This window comes from Mytilus edulis, chromosome 4 (assembly GCF_963676685.1).
Source record: "Mytilus edulis chromosome 4, xbMytEdul2.2, whole genome shotgun sequence".
In the NCBI taxonomy this organism is placed as follows: Eukaryota; Metazoa; Mollusca; class Bivalvia; order Mytilida; family Mytilidae; genus Mytilus; species Mytilus edulis.
Genome location: NC_092347.1, coordinates 63186563 through 63194105, shown reverse-complemented (window position 1 = coordinate 63194105; position 7543 = coordinate 63186563). Strand labels below are relative to the sequence as shown.

The 7543-nt window shown below is 33.4% G+C and overlaps 1 pseudogene; it reads left to right on the top strand.

The window, feature by feature from the left end:
• Nucleotide 1: 1 nt before the first annotated feature.
• Nucleotides 2–7121, top strand: LOC139520186 (nondiscriminating glutamyl-tRNA synthetase EARS2, mitochondrial pseudogene; annotated as a pseudogene).
• Nucleotides 7122–7543: the final 422 nt, after the last annotated feature.

Genomic DNA, 7543 nt, shown 5'->3' with positions numbered 1-7543 from the left:
TAACTATTCTAAAATTAGAACCGACCGGATAAGGCCTGATTATCCGGAATTGAAATGTGTTGGTACAGATCAGGTAAATAAAAAGATTAAAAAACACATGAACCCCTACCCCAAGGCTGAAGCCCACCAAAAAATTAATAAATGGGTGATTAATTATATCTCTGCAGTATTTAGTGATGAGACAGCAACCCAAAAATTAAGAATGATACAGGTTTCATCACAATACATGTATTTCAAGCTCTAAAAAATCTTGAGTTTTTTTGTTAGAACAGCTGCATTTAAATTGATTTAACATAAAGTATAAAGGACCTGTCATAAATACCAACTTCTCCAAATAAATAAAAACATCAAGATGGGTAAACATGACCAGTCTGATGACTCTTAAGGTAAAAATTCTGGCTTTGTTGAGGTACATTAATATTATTCTGTTATTATGGCAGGGTTAAGCTAATTATAATACCAGTATTATACATGATATAAGAGATTGGAGCCCTCCGGTTTTTAATCTCGATCAGTCATGTCAGTAGAATAACAAATAATCGGACAACAGAACAATCTCAAACTAACCTATACATGTAGTCCGAGATTACTCTGACGTCCAACGGCTGTTTTGCCAGACAAGCTGGGGATGTCCCACGGCCCCAGCTTGTCTGGCAAAACATCCGTTGGACGTCAGAGTAATCTCAGACTACTATACATGATACATGTACAAATACATAGGCCAGGTTAAATAACAGACTGAAAGATTTCCGGTTTTAGTTTAGATCAAAAAGATTGAAGATTGTCCTTATAACAGCAGTCTGCAGGGTAATTAGCCACTAGTCCAATGCCCCAGACTAGTAAAATTTCATTCAGAGTAGTAAGCTTTTGCAAAATTTTGTTTGGTCTTGGTCCAATAAGAAAAAATGTCAGAATATTGGTCTTTGGACTAGTAGTTGAAAAAGTTTTTGGTGCAGACTGTAACAGTTATTGTTTCAATGCAGATTAATTATCATCCATGATCATCCACAGGATATCAATATTTGTGTATTTTATGGATATTGCAGTAACCACAAATTCAAGCATGCAAACATCATGAACATGAACATGGCAAAGAAATACACACAAATGCGGGTACTTAGTGAGAAACGGAATGGAAACGAAACGAAACGAAATATAACGAAACAAAACGAAATACAACGAAACGCAACGAAATACAACGAAACGAAACGAAATATAACGAAACGAAACGAAATGTAAAAATGAAGAAACGAAACCCTCTTCAAAAGCATCAAATATATTGCCCCTCCCCAGCCCTTTTAGTTCAAAAGAAATTTTCCTCAATCATAATACAAATACTTCAAAATAAAACTATTATATAGAAAAGATATTTTCAAATTCAATTATACAAATGTCATGTATAAAGAAGTCTTTTCAACGACCCTGTAATTGGGCAGGTCCATGATTTCAATACGGGTGGTCTAAAAGGGATTGAATTTGCCGTGCAGAAAGAGTCACGAACACAAATATTTAAATGGTGACGCCCCTCACAAGAAAAAATGATCTCCCCTTTCTCAAGTTTCTTGGATTTACCGAGTTTAATAATGCAATGTAAGGTAGCACTCCACAGTTAGGTGTGTAGTTTCGCATTTTGGCCCCTGTGGATTTTTCAAATATAAGAGCTAGTGTGCAATAAAATTCATTTTTGGATAGCTGAGTACTAAAATAGCCTTTGTATTGGGTTTATATGAACATCAAGATTATGTAATGTATGTAATATAGGCTGTTTTCTGTATGACAGTCCGTATTTGCATGTCCCTACCATACATTGGTCCGGCAATTATTGTAATGTTTTTTTCCAACTTTTTATCGCACGAACTTTGTGATTGGATTTTACGAAAAAATGAGGCGAAAGACACCCATTTTTTATTTGATCATTAGGAAGATTTATGAAAACAGTTTCTAAAAAGGTATCACTCAAAGGCATTGAAATTCTAGTTTGATCCAAATTTTTGGGGGGGTACGTGACATGTCCACCCCCTTTTTGCAATATTTTATGGTAAATAAATGCAGAATGTTGCCATGGATACACATAAAAGAAATTAATTTTCACTCTTTTAACTTTTGAAAATCAAATCTATGGAATATACTGATTACATACATATGCACATGTGCAACACAAACAGTTAGGTTAATGTATTAGAAATCCAGGAATAGGAGATGATAAAACATTTTGTGGCTCATTTTTAATTTTATTTTCTAACTGTGGAGTGCTACCTTATGGCACATCAGAAAGCACAGAAATGCACTTTTTAAGATAAAATTGACCACAAATCTTTCGTCTTTTATGTTCTTGTTTTAGTTCTGAAGGTAAAAAATCTGCTAGGAATGCAATTTATGTTTATTTTATTGTTTACTGTCCTTAGCAACCAAATATACACATTTTGACACTTAGACATGTTGCGGTCTTAAATTTGTACTCCATTAGCTTCGCCATTGTAACCAAAGATTGCGCTTTATATGATATCCTCAGAATGTATCGCTTTATATTTTTGAATGCGAATAAGTCAAATAAACATTTTTAGCAGGATTTTATATTATAATTTGGCATTAATTAAATTTAATGATGCCAGTACTGCTAGAAATTTATACCCTGCTTGAGAGCTTCTAAACCAAGGTTAGGTATGCTATTTACAGCAAAATTGACCTATAAGTGCTTTCAAATACCTAAAAATTGTACAATTTGTCCTCTTTTAAGGTAATTTTATGAGTTTAAATAAGATAATGGGAAAAGTTTTAGAAATTTACCCCAAAAATGAGACAGACTTGAAGTTTTTCACTATTATCCAGCATTTATTTTTGAATCACTTTTTGTCGCGTTTCAACATCAACTGCTAACCTTCATAAAATCTTTATTACTGAACCAATTTTAAAAACTAAGGTACCATTTTCATCGTAACAGCTAGTAGAACACAGAAAATATAATAAAAATTGAGGCAGGAGGGGGAAAATTTCACCTTAAGGTAGCACTCCACAGTTAGGTGTGTAGTTTCGCATTTTGGCCCCTGTGGATTTTTCAAATATGAGAGCTAGTGTGCAATAAAATTCATTTTTGGATAGCTGAGTACTAAAATAGCCTTTGTATTGGGTTTATATGAACATCAAGATTATGTAATGTATGTAATATAGGCTGTTTTCTGTATGACAGTCCGTATTTGCATGTCCCTACCATACATTGGTCCGGCAATTATTGTAATGTTTTTTTCCAACTTTTTATCGCACGAACTTTGTGATTGGATTTTACGAAAAAATGAGGCGAAAGACACCCATTTTTTATTTGATCATTAGGAAGATTTATGAAAACAGTTTCTAAAAAGGTGTCACTCAAAGGCATTGAAATTCTAGTTTGATCCAAATTTTTGGGGGGGTACGTGACATGTCCACCCCCTTTTTGCAATATTTTATGGTAAATAAATGCAGAATGTTGCCATGGATACACATAAAAGAAATTAATTTTCACTCTTTTAACTTTTGAAAATCAAATCTATGGAATATACTGATTACATACATATGCACATGTGCAACACAAACAGTTAGGTTAATGTATTAGAAATCCAGGAATAGGAGATGATAAAACATTTTGTGGCTCATTTTTAATTTTATTTTCTAACTGTGGAGTGCTACCTAAGTACTTATATATTCGAAAAAAATTATTAGGACAGGAACTTGTTTTTCCCCAATAGTACCGACCGTGCAAGGGCTTTATAGCCAGTCAAGGTCGTTAAAAACTCCTGTAGTACCCAATAGTTCTCCGTTTCTGATATAAAGGCCAAAAGAATTTTTTTCAACGGCTTTTTATAGTGCGTTCCTATATTGGACGGTCTTCAACAATGAGCAAAGCCCGTACCGCATAGTCAGCTATAAAATGCCCCGAAATGACAAATGTAAAACCATTCAAACGAGAAAACTAACGGCCTAATTAATGTACAAAAAATTAACGAAAAAAAAACAAATATGTAACACAGCAACAAACGGCAACCACTGAATTACAGGCTCCTGACTTGGGACAGGCACATACATATACACATACATGCATACTGTGGCGGGGTAAACATGTTAGCGGGATCCCAACCCTCCCCTAACGTGGGACAGTGATGTAACAGTAAAATATAGGAACGAACTATAAAAATCAATTGAAAAGGGCTTAACTCATCAGATGGATACAAATAGAAATACATAGACAAAAACCAGAGTGGAATCGTTTTCGAAATTCTTGCACAAAACAGGGTAAAACATTCATATCTTATTATATTATAAATGTTCTCGTCCTGAATATTTATTAAACTTACCACTGGACGTTAAAGACCATTTATATACATTAACCCTCAAACCCCTAAAATACTCTTAAAATAAATCATTTTTTTATTCACAATTTATTATGACCTGGGCTATTGAAATATTTTGCCATTATGGTCTATAAAGATATCATTTATCAGCTGGTTAGCTACTAAAAATTGCAATGACTCAACATCAAAATGTTTTTAAGTTCTGTTTCCTTAACTACTAACACTGTCGAAATAAATTTTAAAATGTAAGGGTACTTACATTTTCTTTTCCTTCTCATTGGGCTCCATTTTGCGTAATAACGGTTGAATAAATAATATTGCTTTTATATATACCCGGCTGGAGCCCGTGCAACATCTGGTGCTGAATGCGTTTTAGAAGACTTCAAAGACCTTTGATTTTTTTTCTCACGCTCACAACTTACCCATATATAAACTCAGGCATGATAAAGGGAGCCGACAGGATGAAAGACAATGCCTTTAAAAAGTATTTTTGGAACATCAAAGTGTTATATTGTACGTCAGAACGGGTAGCACGTCCACACGGGGTTGTAGAAAAGTATGCAGTCTTTCAATAAACAATAAATTAATTTACAATCCTCAATTAAGAGATCAAAGGAGTTTTTCTTTTCATCTTACATACTGTTTTAGCGTGGTTGTAACAATGATAACTACATCAACAGCACCACACAATTGCATAACATAAGGGTCAGATTCATTTCGTTGTATTTCGTTTCTTCATTTTTTCATTTCGTTTCGTTTCGTTATATTTCGTTTCGTTTCGTTGTATTTCGTTTCGTTTCGTTATATTTCGTTTCGTTTTGTTTCGATTCTGTTTCTCACTTTATAAGTACCCCACAAATGCTCCTCAAACCAAAAAAATAGTATTCACAAAGAATGAATGATTTCACATGTTAAGTAAATCATTGATTTAATAGCCATGACTATTATATCTATGAGTAAACAAAGATTATTTTAATACTCTGCAATAGTATACATGGTATACAATGTATGTCTGTATTTATTTATATTAAGTTTAATTTATGTCTTTTCAGGTGATTAAGTTGTTTGAAGAAACAAAGAGAATATAACAGCAATGGTTCTTATGAAGTGTTTCTATAGTCGTTTTAAACATTTTAATAGGTGGACTATATTGAGATGTTTTCATGTATCACAGTCAGTTAATTGTGTTAGAGTAAGATTTGCTCCCTCTCCTACTGGTCAACTTCATCTTGGATCATTACGAACTGCATTATACAATTTTTTATTTGCAAAGGCTAACAATGGCAAGTTTATTCTAAGAATTGAGGATACTGACCAGACCAGGAAAGTGTCAGGGGCTGTAGAAAACTTGTGTAATATTCTTCAGTGGGCTTCTGTTCATCCAGATGAAGGTCCATTTTCGGGTGGAGATTGTGGACCATATGTACAGTCAGAAAGGCTTCACTTGTACCAAAAATATATTGAGACTTTGCTGGAGAATGGTACTGCTTACAAATGCTTTTGCAGCCAAAAACGTTTAGATTTGCTGAAGAAAGAAGCATTGAGAAATCGGGAAACTCCTAGATATGATGGCAAGTGTCGCCATCTATCAAATGAAGAGAGGCAAGACAAATTACAGCAAGGGATACCGTATGTAGTAAGATTAAAACTTGTACAACTCGCTGAACCTTTTGAAGATTTGATATATGGACCTATAGAAATTGATTTAACTGAAAATGAGGGTGATCCAGTCTTAATGAAAACTGACAATTATCCTACCTACCATTTTGCAAATGTTGTGGATGACTATCTGATGAAAATTACACATGTTTTACGAGGAGTAGAATGGCAGCTATCAACTCCAAAACATTTAATGATATACCAAGCATTTGGTTGGACACCACCAAAATACGCTCACTTACCACTCATAATGAATAACGATGGAACAAAATTATCCAAACGCCAGGGAGATATACATGTCGAACATTTTATGAAGTTGGGATATTATTCAGATGCATTATTAAACTATATCACTCTTCCAGGAGGTGGATTTACTAAGGGAGATAACGAAGTTCTGAAACTTGACGAATTGGTAAAAAATTTCGATATAAGTACAGTGAAGAGATCGTCTGGTAGACTTGATCCAGCACATTTAGATAGACTTAATCAGTTGTTTATTCAGAGAAAAATTGCAGATGGAGAAATGAATGAACTTACTGAAAAAATTAGAAAAATAGTTATGAGTAAGTATTCTGGAAACATTTCTTTAGATGATTTGTCAACTGAATACTTGGAGCAGATAATGTGTTGGTGTCAAAACAGAATTAGCCGTCTGGATGAGCTAGCTGGCAGTGATTTTGAGTTTTTATGGCTTAAGCCTGATAAGATCGATATTTCAAATATAGATATTTCTAATCCTTCGGAAGTTTTACAGTCATGTAAAGAATGCGTCAGAAATATGGATACATTTGATGAATCTAGTGTTGGGTCTGAAATGAAAAAGAATGCTAAACGTATGAAGGTGAAATTTGCTCCATACATGAAATTTTTAAGAATGTGTTTATCAGGATTGATGGAAGGTCCGTCTGTTGGAGAGATCATGACAGTACTTGGAAAATCAAAAACTTTAGAAAGACTTGAACATGCAAGTTGTATTTGTGAAGAGAAGGAATCAAGAACTAGAACTGAAAGCTAATTCTATTTGTTTATTCTTGAAAAGTTTGAAAAATTACTATACTATCAGAAATTATTATGTTGACAATGTTAATATGATGTTATAATTTTTGATTATCTGATATAAAATTCAAGAAAAGCTCATTTTGTTTCATGTTTGTCATATTTGGTTTTTCGTAAACTGTTTTGTTATGAATTAAAAATGATTAGGTCCTTTTATAGCAGATTTTATAGTATGGGTTTTTCTAATGTTGAAGACCTTACATTGACCTACAATTGATTACTGGTACATCCACATAATTTGAACTCCTGTGGAGAGTTGTCTCATTGTAAATCAAATCACCCTTATATTTTTGTAACACATACAAATTATTTTAATGGGAGTTAATTGGTAAAAGTTCAATATAGAAATGTGGAGATGTGGTACTTCTGCAATTGAGACTACAATCTAGTACATGTAGTATATATTATAACTATAATCCAAATATATGTGGCATTATTGCTGATGAGACAACTATCTACAATTGAACAGTTGGCGTTATTGCTGATGACACAGCTGTCTACCA